The following is a 22,903-nucleotide window of genomic DNA, read 5'->3' as shown; positions in this document are numbered from 1 at the left end:
GAACTTCTGAAAATAAAATTTCAATCACTAAAATTTAAAAATCCTAAAGGGTGAATTTAACTGCAGATTAAACACAGCTGAGGAAAGAATTAGCAAACTGGAAGATAAGGCAGAAGAAATTAGTCTCTGTATATTATGAAGAGACAAAAAGGTAGAGAATGCAAAAGAGGAGCTAAGTGATATATAAAATAGAGTGAGAAGGCCTAATGTACATTTAATCAGACTTCCAGGAAAAGAGATAGAGAATAGGGCAGAAGCAATATTTGAAGAAATAAGGGACAAGAATTTTTCAGAATCAATGAATGACATGAACCCACAGATTCGAGGAGCCTTATAAATTTCAATCAGGATAAAGAAAACACTGAGGCACATTATAGTGAGACCAGAGAACACCAAAGATGAAAAGGAAATCTTCATTGTAGTCATAAGAGAAAGGCAGATTGTCTTTGAATTAATGAGTTAGACTAATTGCTGACTTCTCAATAATAATAAAGGAAACCAGAAGGCAGGGGAATAATGTCTTCAATATGTTGACAAAAATTAATAATAGATGATGAATATTCTACAATCTGGGAAAATATCTTTCAATAATGAGGGAAAAATAAAGACATTTTAAATGTAAACAAAATAGAGTTTGTCATCAATAGACCCTCAGTAAAAGAAATTCTAAATGATTTATTTCAGGCAGAAAGAAAATGATTCCAGATGGAAGGTTTGAAATGCAAAAAGAAATATTATAAATAAGTGGGTAAATCAAAATGAACATTGAATATACAAAAGAATAGCAATAAGGTCTGTGGCTTAAGTTTAAAAGTATAACTAATAGAGTTAAATTGTTCTAAGATCTTTATATCATCCAATACAAAGGTAAAGGTTTGGCTTGATAATTTAAGCATACATGTTGTATTTTTCAGAATGTATTTTGCAGATTATGTATGTATTTGTATTTTCAGATTATATCCAATTTTCTGCATAGATGATCATATTACATGTGAACAAAGACAGTTGTACTTCTTATTTAGCTATCTGGATGCTTTTTATTTCTTTTTCTTGCCTTATTGCAATGGCTAGAAATTCCAATATAATGTTGACTGGTCATGATTCAGTGCAGCAAAATAGAGACAAAGTACCTCAAGAAGAAAATAATTTAACACAGAGAATTACAAGCTTACAATATCACTGGGGAAACTGGAGGAGCAAAAGTCAGAGGGCTGCTTCTAGGCTTTCAGGGACATTATTGCAGCACAATTCAGAGCTCAAGAGTCTGCCTTTGCTACCCAGATAAGAGTAAGTTTCAGGAAATAAATGGTAATATTACAGCTGTTCCATATCTTAAAGCTGGTGACTGGCAGTGGAATGCAGAGTCCAACTACTGTGAGCATTCATGTCTTCTACAACCCACACATCAGCCATCACTGTAAAAGAAGAAAAGGTCATTTCCTCCTTCCTGCTTTCTAAATCATACATGAGTATATTTATCCATTAGCAGAACATAAACTGCATTTCAAAATCTGGTATTGAGGAGTATGAGAAATGTAGTTCCCATCTCCTGAGATATAAAGAAGAGCACAGAAGAAAGGGGAAATTAACGATGATTGCCAGTAAACATGACCCATCCCCCCCAAATTGAAACAATGTATAACATCCGAAGAAGTAAATTTTCTGTTTTTTTCCAGAATTTTTATAGTTTTAGGGTTTACATTTAGGATTATAATCCATTTTGAGTTATTTTTTGCATATGGCTTGAAATTCATTTTTTTGCATATGGATATCCAATTGTTCCAGTACAATTTGTTGACAGACTATGCTGTTATCCTTTCTACACTGAATTGTCTTTCTACCTTTGTCAAAAATAAGTTGTGTGTGCATGTGTGTAATTTTTAGACTATTAGGTTCCACTGACCTATTTGATCTATTTATCTATCCTGATGCCAATACCACCCTATCTTGATTACCGTAGCTTTATATTGAGTCTTGAAACAGGTAGTGTTAGCTCTCCAACTTTGTTCTTCATTTAAAAATTCATTTTGGTTTTTATACATCCCTTACATTTCCATGTGACATTTACAACCAGCTTATCTATATCTACAAAAAAGGTCTTCTGGGATTTAAAATAGGAGTTGTGTTGAATCTATTTGAAGATAATTGGCATTTTAAGGACATAGAGCCTTTCATCCCATGCGCAAAGTGCATCTCTCCATTTATTTAGGTCTTCTTTGATTTATTTTGGAAATGTTCTGTAGTTTTCAGTGGCAGGTTTTGCATATCTTTTGTCAGTTTTATTTCTAGGAGTTTCATATACTTTGCCATTTAATGTGTGTGTTTACATGTGTGTGTGTGTGTGTGTGTGTGTGTATTATATGTATATATTTCAATTTCTGATTGTTCATTGTTAGTATGGAGACATATAATTGAATTTTGTATATTAGACTTGCATTCTGCACTCTTCATAAACTTATTTTATTAGTTCCAGAACTTATTTTGCAGATTATGTCCAATTTTCTGCATAGATGATCATATTACACGTGAACAAAGACAGTTGTACTTCTTATTTAGCTATCTGGATGCTTTTTATTTCTTTTTCCTGCCTTATTGCACTGGCTAGAAATTCCAATAATGTTGACTAGGAGTGGTAAAGTGAATATCCTTGTCCTATTCTTGATTTTGGGGTGAGGGATTCAGTCTTTCCATCATTATGATTTTGACTAGAAGTTGTTGTAAATGTCCTTTATCTGATTGAACAAGTTATCTTTAGTTATCTATTTGCTAAGTTTTTAAAAAAAAATCAGAAATGGATGTTGGATTTTGTCAAATACTTTTTATGCATCTATTGAGATAATAATATGTTTTTTTTTCTGTTTTAGCTTATTGATATGATAAATTATATTGATTCGTTTAAAAATGTTAAATCAACTTTTCATTCATGGGATAAACCCTATTTGGTCAGGATGAATTATTGTTGATTTGATTTGTTAAAATGTTGTTTATAATTGTGGCATCTATGTTTATGATTGATATTGTTCTGTAATTTTCTTGTAATATTTTTGTCTAGATTTGGTATCATGATATTGCTAGCTTCATAGAATGAATTGGGAAGTATTCTCTTCTTTTAAATTTTCTGAAAAAGTTTGAGTAGAATTTATTTTAGGTCTCCTTTAGTATCTGGAAGAATCCACAGATGAAGCCATTGGCCCTGGAGTCTTCCTTGTTGGAAGGTTTTTATTAGTAAACAATTTCTTCAATATAGCCCTATTCAGATTATTTCTTCTTCAGTGAGCTTTTGGTATTTGGTTACTTTCAAGGAATTTTGCATTTCATGTAAGTTATTGACTTTACTACCATAAAGTTGTTCATAATCATCCCCTATTACCCTTTTAATATCTATAGAATCTGTAGTGATGTCACCTTTTCATCTCTGATAGTGGTAGCTTTTGTCTTCTCTGTTTTCGTTTTGTTTTGTTTTATTTTTTTATGTGATTAGCCTGGCCTTATCAATTTTATCATTATTAAATAATCTTATGACTACTATTCACAACATACATTCATTAGTAAAGAAACTGTTGATTATGATTTTTAAAAATTATTTTTTATTACATTGATTTCCACTATGATCATCTGATCTTTATTATTTTCTTTCTTCTGCTTTTTTTTCAGTTTCTTAAAGTGGAAGCTGAGGTCATGGATTTCAGATCTTTCTTCTTTTTCTTAAATAGGCATTTGGTGGTATAAATTTGCCTCTAAGTACTGACTCATGATATCTCACAAATTTTTATATGTTGTGTTTTCATTTTAATTTATTTAAAAATACTTTTGATTTTCTCCTTTGGTTAGTTCTTTGACCCATAGGTTATTTAGAAATGTATTAATTAGTTTCCTAATATTTGGGAATTTTATAAATATTTTTCTGTTATTGATTTCTAATTTACTTCCATTTTGGTCAGAGAATATACTTTGTATGACTTGAATTTTTAAAAATATTTTAGACTCATTCTATGGCCCATAGTATGATCTATGTTGGTAAATGTTCCATGTGCATTTGGAAAGAATGAGCATTCTGCTATTGGGTAGAATATTTTCTATAGATATCAGTTAGGTCAAATTGTTTGATAGTATCATTCAAGTCTTCTATATCATTGCAGATTTTCTGTTACTTGTATTATTAAGCATTAATAGAAGGGCATTGAAATCTCCAAGTATACTTGTGGATTTGTTTATTTCTCATCTCAGTTCTCCCCATCTTTGCTTCATGTATTTTGAAGCTGTATTACCGGGTGCATACATGTTTAGGACTGTTATATCTTATTGATAAATTGACCTTTTAGTCATTATGATATAAAGGTCTTTATTCATACTGTTATTGTTTGCTATGAAATCTACTTTGATACTAATATAAACATCCCAGCTTTCTTTTGACTAGTGTTAGCATAGCATGTCCTTTTCTAACCTTTTACTTGTATAAAATTTATTACCCATTTATGAAAAAAATAAAACACTTAGCAAAGTAGGAATAGAAGGAAATCTCTTTAGTTTTATAAAATGCACTTACTAAAACCTATAGCAAGCATTATATTTAATAGTGATGCTCTGGAACCTTGCCTTTTAAGAGTAGAAACAAGACAAAGAACTGCACCACCCTGATTTTATCAATTCAATACTGTACTAGGGGCCACCACAGAAAAAAAAAAAACCTTCCCTTTTTTATCCCTAAAGATTAAAGGGGGAAAAAAGATTAAAGGGGGGGGAAAAAGATTAAAAGGGGAAAAAAGCCATGACTAAAAAGTGACATAACTGTATACATTAGGATACAATCAGTTTGGCTTACAGAAAATTCAAGGAGATCCATAGATAAATTTTTAAATTTAGTAAGAGAGTTTTAACCAGTTTTCTGGATACAAAACAAATAGAAAAAAACATTTGTGTGAATATTTACACCACAGAACATCAAAACTTACACTAAAGATATAATAAAGTCAGTACTGTATTGGTACAGGGATAGTGAACTAGAGCAATTACCTGGAATAGCAAGCCAAGCAGCAGACTCTTACACTGTACAGAGGTGAGCCCTGCAGAGTATTGGCTAAAAGACTGACGTTTCAAAAATGGTGCCAAGACAATTGGATATCCATATGGGGGGAAAAAAGAAATTAGATTTCTGTCTCACATCATACGCTAAAATCAATTTCAGATGGTTTAAAGATCTGATTGTGAAGTCAAAATTATATTGCTTTCTGGAATTTCAGTTCAAGAGCAAGATGCTATAGATTCACTTTTCCCTGCTCTTTCTCTCTAAATATAACTAAATACCCAGAAATCATTAAACAGATAATGATGAAAGGTCTCTGAAAGCTAGAAAGAAAAAGGCAGACTGGCTATAGACCTCAGGACTTGAGGAATCACAATGTAGGGATTTCTCTCTCTATTTTTTTTTTTTTTTTTTTATCTGCCAAATACCACTGAACTGGGCAGTGGAGAGGCCTGCAATCCAGAACCAATAAGTTTAGATGGAAAAAAAAAAAAAAGAATGAAAGAAAGAAAAGCCTTTTTTTTTTTTTTTTCTATAGTCAAATGACCAAGAAAGAGGAAGCCCAGTAGAGACAACAGAGACCTAGTGGAGAAATTCAGTACCTTCTCCATAACTGGGGACCCTGCTAGTGGACTCATCTGTTGGCAGCAGGGGCAGCAGTGGAGACCCAGCCACCTTAACCCCTGCTCCATGACCAGAGTTTCCCTAGGGGTTGGTCTGATCTGTTTGCAGCAGCAGCAGCAGCAGAGCAAGAAAGCCCTGGGCCATGCAACCCCTGCTCCATAAACCAAGCTCAGTGGGCGGTCTCATCCACTGGCAGCAGTGATGCCCCAGACTGTCCAACAACTTATTATGCAATGGGGGCACTGCTGGGTTGTCCCATGCGCCCACAGTGGCACTAGCAGTGAAGCCCCGTGTCTCTCTGCCTTTCATCCAGTGGCATACAGAGACCCAGGGAATGTGTTCCTCTCCTCTCCTCCACCAAAGGTCTCCTAGCCACAGTGGGTAGCCTAAGGAAGGACCTCTGCACTGCAGACAGAGCTAGCAGGCACTGAGCAAGTGTCATGACAGCACTAAAAGAACAAAGCAGGCCAGAATAACATTGCAAGGGCTCTGAAAACTAGTTTTATTAGAACTAAAGCCACAAAAGTAGGGCAGAACCCATATACTAAATTTAAAAAGAGTAACTTTCTGCTAAAATAGATTTAGACAAGATCAAGGGTCCCTTAACATAATAAGCAAAATGTCCAGGATACAATAAAAAAAAAATCATCCTTCATACTAAGAACCAGGAGAATCACAATTTGAAAGAGAAAAGACAATCAACAGATGCTGATGCTGAGATGAATCAGATACTGGAATTATTGGACAAGAATTTTAAAGCACCTCTCATAAAAGTGATCCAATATTCAATTACAAATTCTCTTGAAACAATGAAAAGATAGAAAATCTCAGCAAGGCAATGGAAGTTCTAAAAAAGAACCAAGCAGAAATTATAGCCCTTAAAAATACAATAACTTGAATAAAAAAAAAGTTGTTGGATGGAATAAACAGCACAGTGAAGATGACAGAGCATAGAATCTATGAACTTGAAGACAAATCAATAGAATGTATTCAATCTGAACAATAGAGAGAAAATAGTCTGAAAAACAGGAATAGTCTCTAGGATTTATATAACAAATATCTAACGTTCATATCACTGAAGTCCCTGAGTGAATAATGGTTGAAAACTTTCCAAATTGGTGAACGACAAAAACCTATAGATCCATGAGGCTAGGTGAACTCTAAATAGAATAAACTAAAAATAAAAAAATCCATACCAAGAAACATCATAATTAAGCTTCTGAAAACTAATGGCAAAGAAAAAAACTTAAAAACAGCCAGAGAGAAATAACACATTAATCTATAAAAACCCACCAATTTGAATGACAGACAATTTCTCATCTGCAACCACAAGGCCAGAAAGCAATGGCACAACATTTTTCAGCTCTGAAGAAAAATGTGTCAACACTGAATCTTGATGTAACACATTATGAAATTAAGAAATTTTCCTTCAGAAATTAGAGAAAAATAAGGATATCCTCAGAAGAAGAAAAATGAAGAGAATAGAATATATTGCAAGCAGACTTATCTTTAAGGACTGGCTAAAAAAAAGCTCTCCAAACAGAAAGAAAATAATAACAGAAGGCAGAGACCTTCAGAAAGAAAAGCAAAACAACAAAATGGGTAAAAATGGAAGTAATCCTAGACTATCCTTCACCCCATGATTTCTTTAATCATATTTTATGATTGAAGCAATCACAAAAGTTACAACATCATCTGATATGGCGTTCAATATATGCAGAGGAAACGCTTAAGACAGTTATATTTTAAAATTGGAGAGGGTAAAGAGACCTAAATGGAAATAAGATTTCTATACTTTACTCGAGGTGGTAAAATGTTGACACTAATAGACTGTGATGTTATGTATGTAAATGGCAATACATAGAGCAACCACTAAAAAAACCATACAAAATGATATACGAAAAATCTTTATAAATAAATCATATTGTAACACTAAAAATATTCAAGTAACCATGGCAAGGCAAGAAAAAAGAAAAGAGGTAGAATCAGAAGGAGCAAACAAAAAACAAATAATAAAACAGCAGACTTAAGCAGGAACATATTAATAATTACTTTAAATGTAAATGATCTAAATATACTGATTAAAGGTCAGAGATTGGCAGAATAGATTTAAAAAAAATCTCAGATCAACATATGCTGTCACTGAAAACTCATGTCAAGCATATTGACATAGGTAGGTTGAAATTGAAAGGAAAGAAAAAGATTTATAATGAAAACATTAATTATTAATAACAAAGCAGGTGTGGCTATGTTAATGTTAGACAATAGACTTCAGAGCAAAGAAAATCACTAGGGGCAAAGAGGCACATTATATAATTAACAGATCAATCCACCAAGAACATATAGCACTCTTAAAAGCATATGCACCATACAACAGAGCCTCAAAATACATGAAGCAAAACTGATGGAGCTGAAACAGAAAAATCCACAATTATAGTTGCAAACTTCAACACCCCACTCCAGCAATTGATAGAACTACCATACAGAAAATGAGCAAGGATATAGAAGAACTGAATGACATCATCAACCAATAAAATGGAACTGAGATTTCTAAATACTTCACCCAACAACAGCAGAATACATATTCTTTTCAAGCACCATGGAACATTCACCCACCTGGGTCATAAAACAAATTTCAACAAATTTTTGTAGATTAAAATCATACAGAGCATGTTCTCCAATCACATTAGGTAGTATTATTCAGTTGTGTGAATGTTACAATATTCATGCACATGCTAAAACAAGGATGAACCTTGAAGACATTATGCTGAGTAAAGTAAGCCAGTCACAAAAAAGACAAATATTCTATGATTCCACTTATGTGAGGTACCCAGAGTAGTAAAATTCATGGATACAAAAAGCAGATTGGTGGTTTCCGGGGCCTGGGAGAGAAGGTACCGAAGAGTTAGTGTTTAACCCGTACAAAGTTTCAGTTTGGGAAGATGAAATAGTTCTGGAGATGGGTGAGGATGACGGTTGCAGAGCAATGAGAATATGCTTAACGCCACTGTCCGCTTAAGAATGTTAAAATGGCAAATTTTATGTTATGTTTATCTTATGTTTATTTTAACACAGTAAAAAATAAGAGCAGGAATCAATGAACTCGTAAATAAGAAAACAATCGAGAAATAGAATAGAATAGAAACAAAATGCTAAATCTTCAAAATAATTAGTAAAACTGATAAAATTCTAGTAATACTAACAAAGGTGGTAAGACACAAATCACCAATACTCAGAATTAAAAAAGGGATAGCCCAAGAGATCCTACATTAATTAAAATGATAATAAAAGAATACCACCAACTTTACACTCAGAAATTTGACAACTTAGAAGAAACGGACTAATTTCTCAAAAACTACAAACTCCCAGAACTCAGCCAAGATGAAATAGGTAACCTGAATAGCTTTATAACTATTAAGGACATTGAATTTGTAATTAAATAGCTTTCCCCAAAAGAAATCTCCAAGCCCTTATGGTTTCACAGGAGAATTTTACCAAACATTAACCAATTTTACACCATCTCTTCCAGAAACTAAAAGAGAAGGAAACATTTTTAGACTCATTTTATGGAGCCATTATTACCTTGATACCAAAACCAGACAAAGACAGCAAAAAGGAAAACTATAAACCAATATTCCTTGATGCAAAGATCCTCAACAACATTCTAACAAATCAAATCCAACAATGTATAAAAAATAATATATTAATACTACAACTAAAGGAGAGTTATTCTAGGTATGCAAGAATAATAGTTCAATAGTTTTGAAAATCACTGTAATCCACCATATCAGCAGGCTAGAGAAGAACAATCATATAATTATATCTACTGATGTCCAAAAAAGCATTTGACAAAATTCAACACCCATTCGTGACAAAAACTTTCAGCATAGTAGGAATACAGGGGAGCTTCCTCAGCCTCATAGAGAGCATCTGTAAAAAGTCTACAGCTAACATCTTAGCAATGGTGAAAGACAGAGTGCTTGTCCCCTCTGATCAGGAACAAGGCAAGGCTTTCCACTGTCATCACTCTTACTCAACAAAGTGCTGGAAGTTCTAGCTATGACTCAACATAGTAAAGATGACACTTCCTCCTAAATTGATCTACAGGTTTAATATAATTGTTGTGAAAATCTCAGCAAGGTTTTTTGTAGACATAGACAAGCTTACTTTGAAATATTTATGGAAAAAGAAAGGCTTTAGAATAGCCAAATTGGTTCCGGAAAAAAAAAAAAAAGAATAAAGTGGGAAAAACTTCTCTTCCCAATGTTAAGAGCTATCCACTTAAGATCTGTAGCAATGGCTAGGGTAGTCAAGAAAGTGTGTAGGGATAGACATATAGATCAATGCAATAGAATAGAGAACCCAGAAATAGATCCACACAAATACATACAATGAATTTTTGACAAAAGAGCAAAGCATTAATGGAGAAGGGGTAGTATTTTAAATAAATGGTGCTAGAGCTGTCCATAGGCATGAAATGGATTTCTGCTTAACTCACACATCTTACATACAAATATTAACTTGAAATGGATCCTGGGTCAAATTTTAGGGTTAAAGTGTAAGAGAATACCGTCAGGTTCCAAGGCTAGGCACAGAGTTCTTAGACTTGGCACCAAAAGCATGATCCACAAAAGGAAAACAATAATAAATTGGACTTCATGGAAATTAAAAACTTGTGCTCTGCAAAAGACACTATTAAGTGTACAAAAAGGCAAATATAGACTGGAAGCAAATATTGGCAAATTACATGCCTAACAAAGGACTTGTATCTGAAATACACAAAGAACTATCAAAATTCAGCATTAAAAAAAAACCCAATTAGAAAATGGGCAAAAGACATGCACAGACATTTAGCTGGAGAACATATACAGATGACCAATAAACATGTGATGTTCAACATCATTAATCATTAGAAAAATGTAAATTAAAGCTACAAGGAGATATCACCATATACCTATCAGAATGGCTAAAATAAAAAACAGTGGTAACACCACATGCTGACAAGGATGTGGAGAAACTAGATCATTTGTACATTGCTGGTGGGAATGTAAAATGGTGCAGCCACTCTGGAAAAGAACTTGGCATTTCCTCTAAAATGAAAAATGGACTTACCACAGAACCTAACAATTGCATGCTTAGGCATTTATCCCAGAGAAATGAAAACTGATTTTCACACAGAAGCTTGTTCAAGAATATTCATAGCAGCTTTATTTGTATAGCCCCAAACTAAAAACTACACAAATGACCTTCAATGGATGGAAGACTAAATAAGCCCTGATACCTTCATATCATAGGTTACTACTCAGCAACAAAAAAAAAGTGAACTATTGATAATGTAACCACTTGGGTAAACCTCAAGGAAATTACGCAGAGCTAAAAAAGCCATTTTCAAAAGGATACATGCTGCATGATTCCACTTATATGGTGTTTATGAAATAACATAATTAAAAGATGGAGAACAGATTAGTGGTTGCCCAGAGATAAGGCTGGAAAGAGGAGGGTGTAGCTAAAAACAGGCAGTATGAGGGAGGCTTGTGATTATGGTCCAGCTAAGTACACTGATTGTGGTGGTGGGTTCCATGTAGCCACACATGTCATCAAATTGCATAGGGCTATATAAATACACTCCCACATACGTATAAATGCATGTGTATGAGTACATGTATAACTGGTGAAATTCGAATATGCTGTATGGATTATACCAACATCAATTTCCTGGTTGTGATATGATACTATAGTTATGCCAGATGTTACCATCAGGGGACACTGGGTGAAGTATATAAAGGACTTCCCCGAACATTTTTTTTTAGCACCTTCCTGTGACTCTATAATTATTTAGAAGTAAAATGAATTTTAAAAATTATATTGCTGTTAGATGATAAAATAGAGTATCTTCATGAACTCAAGGTAGCGAATAATTTCTTAAACAAGATCCAAAAAATATTAGATAAGGACATTTCCTCAGTTTTAACCCCTACTCATCTCCTTGTTGCACTTAATATTATTTATCTTGAACTCTCATTTTGAAATTATTTCCTAGCTTGGCTTCGATGGCACCTACACGTATCTAAATTTCCCTTCTATCCCTTTGACTTTCATTCATTCAACAAATACTAACACCTATTATGTGCCAGGACCTCTTTCAGGTGTGGAATATAGGCATAAACAGATTTTTCAAAATAAATAAACTCCCTATCCTGACAGGACTACAGTTTTGTGCTGGTTGGCTAGTGAGGAGACCATATAATGGAGAAGTCAGTCAGTCAAATATAGTATGTCAGGTGTGATAAGTGTCATGGGAAAAAAATCAACCGTGGAAGGGGAATGAGGTTGCCAGGGAGGGATCAGGTACAAGGATGATCAGGGAAGTCCTTGCAAAGGAGTCTGCTGAGCAAAGAATTGAAGGCGGTGAAGAGTGTGCCATGAGGGGGGAGAGTGCTCAGAAAAGAGGGACAGACAAGAGAAAGACTCCCAGGGGACGTATGCCTCGCCTGATCAAGGGCAGGCAAGGGGGGCAGTGTGACCAGAACAGAGTGAAAGAAAGAGCAATAGCAAATGAAGTCAGAGTGGCAACGAGACCAGGTCCCCAGATAGAGCCTTGTAGGCCACTGCAAGGACCTCGCTTTTACCCTACATCAGTCGTCTCAAAGTGTGGTCCCCAATCAGCAATTTCAGCACCTCCTGGGAATGTGTGAGAGATGCAAGTTCCCAGGCCCTGCCCCATACCTGCTGAATTAGAAACTCTAGCAGTGGGGCCAGCGGTTTGTGTTTTAACAAGTCCTCTAGGTGATTCTGACGCACACTAAGGTTTTCGCAACACTGCTTTAAACTATACGGAAACCATCTGAGAGACTTGAGCAGAGGGATGATCCACCTTCTGGCTTCTGTGTTTAAAATACTCTGTAGAAGAGGCAAGGGAGACCAGGTAGGAGGCTACTTCAGGGGTCCCAGAGAGAGATGATGGGGGCTTGGTCAAGGGTCATAGTGGTGGAGATGGAGAGGGGGTTATAATCGGTCACCCCCAAAGGCTGCTCTCTCTATGTAAATGGTTTTCTTTAGAGAGCTTGGCTACATGGTTTCACACGTAGCTTCCAGAGAAGATGCCCAGATCCATGTCATAGCACTCTGCAGAGCTCTGCCCCTGTATTCCACTCCCTCCAGGAGATTTTGTAGGGAAGTACCACCACACTTAGTATTCACTTAGGAATATTCTACTGAAATGTATACTTCAGTATCTGCAGTATACACTCTTACACTGATATATTCTTAAAGAAATTTAAAATTTCTGGACTCTGTTATCCCTCACATGATTTATTAACCCCCTGATCCCCCTGATTAGGTCAGTCTGACCCCAAGGTCCAAGACCTGAAGCCCAAGCTAGGATGACAGGTCTGTCATTTTGAAATGGTGAGATACGCATCTGTAAGTTTGGGTGGGCTTGATTTTTATGGGGTCACTATAGCCATCGAACTTGCAAGCCTCTAGCTGGTTCATTTATAAATGTTGACAGTGACAGGTGATGAGAATGGAATGAATGTTTATAAGAATTACATGCATCTCTTTTTATTTGCTCTTTTTGAAATTAATCTTAGAGTTTTTACAACATGTACTGCTAAACACATGTCACTTATTTTGAACTTAATATAGTGCATGGAAATGTTTATAAGAATTAGAGGCACTTCAGAGTCTGTCATGGGGATAGACTATTGACACAATCTGCTTATGCCTTCTGAAACCTGCATTTAGTCACGGAAAACTCGACGTTGCTCTTTTAAGAGTTCAATCACTGAAACCATTATTGTTGTGTCTGAGAAGAATGAGATTGTTAATTGTGTTTACAATAAAATACGTGAATAAATAAATAAAATAGGTTAATATTTTATTATAATTGTTAGGATTTGCTAACTGGGTACTCATTACACTGGGTACAACTAGTAGATTTTATTTCTCTTGCCAAGTCCTATTGATTTTTAATGACTGTTTGCAGCTCTGTGAGAAGAATTCTGAGACCGAGCCTGGTTTCAGCAAGAAACAGGTCACGTTTGGAAAGAACCGTCTTGCCATTGGTGTGGGTGCTGGGGCAGTGGCTGAAGTCTAACCCTGCCACAGAAGCAAAAGGAATTAGCTATACTGGGATATCCAGCAATCATTTGAAATGTCCAAAACCAGGTGTCTCCCTCGGCTCTCTTCTTGGAATGCTCATCTTTCTCTCATGGCCCCATGCCCTTCTAGTTGTCATTGCATTTAGCATAAAATTCTCTATTTGGCTTTAGGGTCCTTCTGACCTCTCCTCACCCCTCCCACACATGCTACATCCCATAGCTCCTGTGTGCATACATTTCATTCAGGTTATTCTGGTTTCCTTGGTGCCCAAATGGAAACACTGATCATTTTGTCTCAGCATTTACTTAAAGCTACCTTCTAGTCTGAAACGCCCACCTTCCTCCTCTGTGTCCGTTCAGTTTCTATCTAACGTTTAAAAGGTGTTGTACATCCTGTATTTGCTTGCTAGGAAATAGAGGATGAAATTAATATTTCAGTGTCAGCCTAGGAGGTAATACTACATAATAGGTGATCCTTCCACAATAGAAAGAGGAATAAGATGGTGGAAAGAAGGGGGAAAAAGAAAACTGTCTTCTGCAGTCTATGCCTTTGTGTAGCCTAAATCCATATACTCTTCCTTAAATCTTAAAACTTATCAAAAAAAAAAAAAGGAAGGAAAGAAATTTATTCAAAGCATACAATTTATTCTACACAAGGTACTCCAATCTCAAGAGATTATCTTGTAACTAGCACTGATTTTTACAAAGGCCCATATCCTTATTCTATAAGACCATCTATTTCTAGATGATGGGCATAGGAGATGACCAATGAATCCATGGGTATGGGCTCATTGTTTTAATTTTTTTCTATAAAGTGAATTATTTGATAAGAAATAATGTTGTATGGACCATCAAAATGATGTATAAGGCATTTTATTTAGATCACAGATGACATGTGATAAAATTATGTTAGGAAGGAACAAAAATCCTAATCCAGAATATTTTTTCTTCCAGGGAATACCTCATTGCCCCTTCATAGTGGAAGGGTCCAATGTAATCAACCCACCACCAGGAATATAGCTGATCACCTTGAAATATGATCCCATATTGGGGGCTGGGGTTGTTGTTTGTTGCTCCTACAAGTTGATGAGGGACTGTCCTTATTCTAGTCTCCATTCCTGCCAGCTCTTGGTTACACGAACCTGGTGTCCATCTGCAGAACAGCACTATGTATTGTTCCCTTATTTTGAACAGACTATATTCTGAAGAATAGAATCCCAACACTAACTTAGCTTTGTTCATGAGATTATTGAACAATGTTTTAGTTTTCTATTGCTGCCATAAAAAAATACCACATATTTGGTGTTTTAAAACAACACAAATTTATCATCTCACAGTTCTGTAAGTTAGAAGTCTGATGTGGGTCTTACCTGACTAAAATCAAAGTCAGAAGCTTTGGAGATAATCTATTTCCTTGCTTTCTTAAGGTATTGACAGAATTCAGAAGGTTACAGGACTGAGGTCCCACTGCCTTGCTGCTTCTCGGCTGAGGGCTGTTCTCAGCATTTAGAGGGTCTTGCATTTCTTAGCTCATGGCCCCCTTTATATCTCTTCAAAGCTAGTACCATAAATCGAGTTCCTTTTACATCTTGAGTCTCTCCTGCCTGTTCTTGCATTGCATCACTCTGACTTTTCTGCCAAGAAAGACTCTCCACTTTTAAGGACTCATGTGATTAGACTGGGTCCACCAGGATAATATAGGATAATCTTCCCATCTCAATATTCATGAGCTTAATCACATTTGCAAAGTTCGTTTTGTCAAGTAACTTAACATATTCACAGGCTCCAGTGATTAGGGCATGGGCATCTCTGGAGGGCCGTTCCTCTGTCTACCGCAAGCAAGCACTGCAGTGGCAAAAGAAGAAAGCTGGCTGGTGTTCACCTTCCTCTCTGCAGTAGGAAACTTTTGGTGGATAGTCATGTGGGACACAATATTATCATACTAATCTTCAAATTTTGTTCCTTCTAACTTCCTAACAATTTGGCTGCTAAACCATTAGCAAGCACCCAAATCTTTAACTCAGTGCATCACTCTTTCCAGGCAAAGTGGAAAAAGAGAGGTACTGGGCAAAAGAGAGTTAAGACATCTCTGAAAAAGCCAGAAAGGTGTACACTTGTCCTGTCTAGTGAAAGAATATTGCTTCTGGTTTCTTTTATTTGTTGGAAATCGAGGAGGGGGCAGAAGCATTTGTCAGATTAATAACTCTATGCTCAACGTTAAAACGGCTGTACTGATTTGTTCTGATAAGGAGACTAGAAAGGAAAAGCACCTGCAGTTAGAGCCATATATTATTAAACTCAGTAATCCAGTGCCATTTTCCAAGGGTCATCTACCCATGGCAATGCCTAACATAAAGATCAATAAATTGAAATCATCACTTCTGTATTTTTCCAGGTATTTGATGATGACACTGATTTCCATGATTCCCATAGGATGTGGTTTCTGTTTTGATTTATTAGTTTGGTAGGAAGCAGAAAGCGTAGAGACTTCCTCTTTCCCCTTCTCACTATGACGTCTCTTCCTCCTTTAGTAAAGGAGTCTGTGAGAGGATTTTTCCTGAGTATATTTATTTCATCTGGACATGGGCTTTGAGTCCCATTAGTCTACCATCATTAAGTAACTTGGGTCAAAACTCCCCTTGTCACCTGTCTAGCATAAAACTACATTCTGACTATTAGATCACTGTAGTGTTCTTGGTACCCAGGAAGTAATATCAGTTTAGACCTGATGGCCAATACACATAAATGATTTAGATATTTATCTTTCTCAGAGGGTAAATATCCACAGGTACCTTTGGAGAAGGATAGGAGGAAGATTCCAAGTGAGTATGCACTTGGATATTTGTGTAGACTCTTTCCTCAAGTGTCCCCAATCTTCCCTTCATTCAAAGGTTTGTATGTCTTTGAACTAGGGTTTAGACACAGGGTGAGTGGCCATGACCACTGTAACACAGCGTCAGTTGAAGTCAGGCCTCTGCTTGGTCAGTTCTGTACATTGGGAGGGACCATAGTAAATAGGGCAGGAAAAATAGGCTCGCAAATGGCCCACCCAGTCCATCCATTTCCCTGCTCCTTATAGTTAAGTGGTGCCATGTGGCTAGTTCTGCTCAACGGGCTGTGAGTAGAAGTAACATGTGCCACTTCTGGACTGAAGCCTAGAAGAGCAAGTATGAATTCCCCGTGTGGTCTCTTCCCCTTCCATGGCAACCGTAATCAGATCACAAGACTGAAGCAGACGAGGTCACCGCATGATCAGCAGCCCCAGAGAGTCACTCAGGCCAGTAGCAGACTTTGTATAAATAAGAAATAAACATTTAAGTGCTAAGTCACTGAAGTTGGGAGCCATTTTATTAACACAGCATAACCAGGCTTTGACTAATCTCATCCCTGCAGTCAAAGGGTCCTGTGAGTGATCAGCAGCCACCAATGATCTGGTGGATTAGACCATTCTATTTGCTGTGTTTATTCTTCTTTCTCTTATGTTCATCAATCTCACTCTGTCTCTGCCAGTTAAGTTTCTCTGCTTGATTTTTTTCCATCCTGGGATTCATCCATTACACTGAAATCAGGAAGCTAATTTCAACTACAGCACTTAACGTCAACACTTCTGGATGACATAGAGCAGCCACCAAAGTGTTTCTCAAAGATGTTCTCACTTCCTTTACCAATATTTGTCTCAAGTTTTAATTAAGGGAGATTTTTGGGGGCTCTTCTCAGGGACTTAGAGAGTAGGTGAATGCATATGATCCCTCCAAGTTCAAATTCCTTTATCTATATTATATCAAAATGTTCCTGATATCTCAATTTTATCTAGTAAAGGTCAGCACTGAACACAGGTGTACATTAACTAGTTATACAAACTATTGTAGTCCATACCAATAAGCACAAAAAACTGGGATCTCTGACAAGTTCATTCATATTAATAAATTCAGTCCAATCTAAAGTTATGTTTCTTCCGATTTGGTGAGAACCCTCTAAATTCATTTTCACACACATTTCAAAGACTTTTGCAGATACAAATTAACAAGCCTTACCATTCTTTTGGGACAGAGTTCTCTCCTCCTTGATTTATTGTTCTTTCCTTGGTGTACAATGAGATCTACTTTCATTACAGGTTTGGAGAAAAGAAGGGGTTAAAATAGAGTAAAGAGGGTAGATGAAAAAGGATATTGGCTTGCTGTTGTAGGATAACTCCCCCAGACATGAGTATGAGAAGGTTGTTTCCAAGAGCTTGGGAGGGTCAGTGAAGGGTAGGAGATACCCCCAGATCCTACCACATGTATCTGATCCAATGTGTCAATGTTCTCTTCTTTCCTAAACAGGAGACCAACTAAAAAGATATCACAAGTCTACTTAGCCAACAGATGTCATAATTTGGCAATCTGCAGGGAAAAAATATCTCTGGTAAAATTGGTTTTCATTATCTCAATACTAAAGGTGTGACTGAAAAGAGATTCTTTTATACTGTTCATAGGAAATCTGAGAATTTAGAAATTTTAGTGCATCATTTAGAAATTTAGACATTTTAATGCATCATTTTCTAAAAAAGTTTATTCAATGCCAAGATAAGTAGCTCCCTTACCCTGTAGACTTTGAATTGGTAGCAGCAATAGTCTTCCAAGTTTTATCCTTAATGGGCACTTTATCCTAGATGACCAAAGATTATAATTGGATTAACTAATTTGCTACTATGTAACATAAACTAGAATTCTACCCTGGAATAGTAATGTAACATTCATTGCTTTCTGTCTTATATAAGCTAAATAACCAAACCCAGTTTTTTTTCCATATCTTACTAAAGATCTGTTAAATGCGATTTGCTTACTAAATGCCAGTTCTGAACAGTTTTAACATATGTACTCCTTAAGCATTAAAACAACCCAATGAGAATGGCACTATTTTATCCACACTTAAAAACGAGGAACCGATGCACATAGAGGCTAGTGCGCACACCTGTGAGTGGCAAAGCTGCAGATGCAAATCCAGGCATTCTGGCTCCTAAGCCCACGTTTTCAACCACCACATTATGCTGCCTTTCAATTTGAAAATGAATCTTAATTGCTATGCTTTTGTGTGCAAGCAGCAGAATCTGCTTTTTGCTATCTTAACAAAATGACAGTTTATTAGAAGGCTGTCAGAAGTGACAGAAGCAGGCTGGAAGACCAGTCTTGGATAACAAACAGGAACTGAGGTCTGCACAGTGGGCCAAGGAGAAGGAAGCACAGTAAACACTCTGCAGTGGACATGGTCTGGCCAGGGCATTGCTCTCATCACAGCTGCTGCCGTCATCACCGCTGACTTCACGGTAGAATTCTGACCCCTCCATCATCACAGAGCCACTCACTCAAACGTCACGGTCCAGGGTAGGAGCCTCTGATTTGCTGAGCTTGTTTACCTGCCTGTGCTGTGGCTGCCCAGGAACAGAGAGAAAGAGGATTGGGCATTTTTGGTTTTCCTAGTGGGAGGGAGGGGAAGCCCAGTTTCACAATGGGGCTAAATACAATGAAGGAATCTGACAAAATAGGAAAGAAGTTGCTTGACAGACATCAAAATGATAATTGCTCACTACGACCTGTAAAGATCTAAAAGGATTATGACCCCAACAATCTCACGTGTGCCCAAATATGTGAGGAAGTAAGGAATAGATACTGCTCCTACCCTCCACATCTCTCCCAACTCCACTGTATAGTTGGACTGACTTTAGTAGAGAGGTAAAACAGCTACCCCCACCCTGTCCTTGGCACACACCAGGCTAGATGCAAATTCTAGGCTCTGTCCATTTGTTGAAGCTATTTTTCCAATGACTTTGCAAACCCAGGACACACCCTAGGCTATTCTAAGCTTGGCGCTATTTCTTACATCCCTTTGTGATGTTGGTTACCCACGGTCCCAGCAGTCCTAACCCAAGCCCAAAACCACTGAACTCAGCCCATCTGGCTTTCAGATAAAACCTGATGCATCAGAGTCAGCAACTGGCTCTCAGGAAGCACTGGGCTGTCCAAGATGTCAAAACAGGCCAACAGCTTAGATTCCTTGCCCTCCCTTCCCCTCACCACAATCAACCTGGGAGCACTATAAAAGGAAATATCAAGACATAGAGCCAAGTGAGGCTGAAGGCAGATGAAATAGGAAAATAACTGAGAAGGTTCTGGTCATGGTTTCTTTCCACCATAGCCTCGGACAACTCTTGTCCACCACCTGTAGCTACCCATAGCTCTGGTTCAGTTGTTCTCAGGAGTAAAATCAGGGGAGCACAGAAACTGTACCTGTGAGGAACTGATATAAACATGTGTGAGATGAACGTGAGAACCATTATACTACAGGAAAGATACAAACAAGCATGGACTCAAACTTTGGGCTTCGCTCCCTGCCCTTCCCATCCTTATGTCCATCCAGCGTTGCCTGTCTCTGTGAGCAACAGGCAAAGCCCTGAGCTGATCAGTTGCTTGTAGGATGAGAAGTTACAAGCTGCTTTTTCCAACACCTGAGCTCTTCATTCTAAAGGCTCATCCACCCCCTACTTCATACATTAACTGGGATTTTCACAGATGGGGATCTGACATTCCCACAGAACATTGCCTGACAGAATAACCGAAACACCCTTAGGGTCTACAGTCCACTTGGAGAGTGTTTGAACTGGAAAATAAAACAGAGTAAACCATGGATAGGGAGAAAGAAGGGGCAGCTTCACTTGTAAGAATCACCCCCCCTCCCCCCAGCATCCCCCTCCCCCCGCCAAAACACTCCATCTCCAGAGCAGAGCCTTCCTCATTTTGGAAAATTTCACCATCTCCAGCGTGTCTGCTTGCCCACTCTTTACCCACATACCCAGCAAAGAACTCTGCTGACCACCATCTGCAGTTTTTCTAGTGCCCAACTGCAGGCAGGAGGATGGGGCTGATGAAACCTACACCAGGTTAGAAAACTGATTGATAGAATTCTTCATTCATGCATGTTAACAGATGACTGCTAGATACATGAGTAAAACGTATGATAGGAAATGAAGGTGCAAGGTAAATAAGCAGAACTGAGCATAGATGAAACAGAGATGATAAAGGAAGCAGATTAGAACTTTATACACATGTGAGAGGTCACTGCAAGCATAAAAAGATGCAATCAAAAAACAAAAAGAGGAAAATAGAAAATTTATACTATTAGTGTCAACTTGAAAAAATTAATGAACCAAATAATAATAAAATGGACATAGCTGAAGATAAAATTGAATACCTGAAAGGTAAAAATCAAGGAAACTAACTATAGTGTAGAAGAGCAAAAAGTAAAGGATGAAAAAATCTGATAGAAAAGTTTAAGAGACATAGTGAATAGAGATCTAGGGTCTGAATAAAAGAATTTCCAGCAAGCAGAGAGCAAATGCAGGAGAAAACATCATCAAAGAACAAAGGAAGAATAGTTTCCAGTGCTGAAAAAAAGACATACGCTGCAAGTTTTCTTCTTTTTTTCCTCATTGCATTTTTTTCTTATATCCTTTATACTTATTTTCTGTTCCCTTAATTATCTCTGTTTCTTTTGTGGTCAGTTCTGTTTTACTTCCTGAATGTGAGCAGATGAGATTTAAGAAGATCCACACTTCGACTCTGAGTTCGAATGGTGATGAAGTAGCTGATATTTGGCTTATACTCTTTCCGTAAAAAGCTATAAAAAATGGACAAAATTTTATAAAACCTTCTGGAAAACAACCAGAGCAGAGATACAACCCAGGGAAGGAGAAATGCACATGAGGTGAGCCCACATTTATAATGTTTTCTCCCTGAAGACATTTCCCAAACCAGTGCAGGAGCCCAAGCAGAAAGTGGTAGTCTATTCAGGAAGAGAAGACATCGGTCAGAGTTCAGGGCTGCCAAGAGAGCTGGTAATTGAGGGGTTGGATCACAGTGGAGGGAGCCGCAGAGGGGTCTGAAAAGCTAAATAAAATTCCCTTTGCTTCTTGGATGGCCTCTAAATTATTCACGTACAGGGATAGACTCTGAAAGAAGAGCTGCTGCAAGGTGACAGGTAAAGGTTGGAATTTTGACATAGCCAGAATGGAGATATCTTGGTGAACCCCATGGGCTTTCAGTCAAGGCCTAAGAAAGACCATGTCCTGGTAGTCAGGATCAGTGTTAGGAGTCATAGCTACATCGTAGGAATAGTGAAGTATTAACAAATCCTAAAACCAAGCTTCTATGGGAAAAAGTGATCCTTCAGTAATTTTTAATTTTTTTTTCTTTTAAATCAATTTATTGAGGAATAATTTATATACAGTAAGGCATGTCGGCAACTCATTTTAATTGTACAGTTTTATGAGTTTTGACAAATGTCTACATCCATATAATCACCACTCTGAAAGGCAGATAATTTCCATCACCCCAAAATTTCCTTTGTGATTCTCTGTAGGCAATGACCCCTGCTGTTCCTCTGGTACTAGGTAACCATTAATCTGCTTTTTATCAGTAGACAATTTTTCCTGATATTTTATATCCTTTTTTCTGGCTTCTTTAGCTCAGCCAACTGTGTTGTTCTGTGTATCAGAAGTTTCTTCCTTTTTATTGCTGAGTAGTAATTCATTGTATGAATATATTACAATAATTCACCTATTGATGGGCAGTTAGGTTGCTTTCAGCTTTTGCTATCATGAATAAAGCAGCTATAAACATTCATGAACAAGTCTTTTGTTGATATATGTTTTCATTTCTTTTAGATAAATATTTAGAAGTCTAATTTCTTGGTCATAGGGTAGGTGTAGGTTTAATTAGACAAGAAACTACCGTTTTGTTCAAGTGGTTGTACCAATTTACACTCCCACTAGCAATTGTGAGAATTCAAGTTGGTTTACCTCCTTGTCAGATATTAGTATTAAAAGATTTTTACATTTTAACCACTTTAATGAATGTGGAATACTATCCCATTAGGTTTTTAATTTGCATTTCCCTGATGACTAATGATATTGAATATCTTTTCAAGATATCATATATCTTCCTTTGTGAAGTTCTGTTCAAACATTTTGCCCATGTTTTAAAATTGAGTTGTTTGTGTTCTTATCATGATGTTACAAGAGTTGTTTATACACCCTGGATATAAATCCTTTGACAGATATATGTATTGCAAATTTCTTCTCCCAGTCTGTGGCTTATCTTTTAGTTTTATTAACAGAGTC

This window comes from Eulemur rufifrons, chromosome 6, assembly GCF_041146395.1.
Source record: "Eulemur rufifrons isolate Redbay chromosome 6, OSU_ERuf_1, whole genome shotgun sequence".
Taxonomy (NCBI): domain Eukaryota; kingdom Metazoa; phylum Chordata; class Mammalia; order Primates; family Lemuridae; genus Eulemur; species Eulemur rufifrons.
This window is presented reverse-complemented; position numbering follows the sequence as displayed.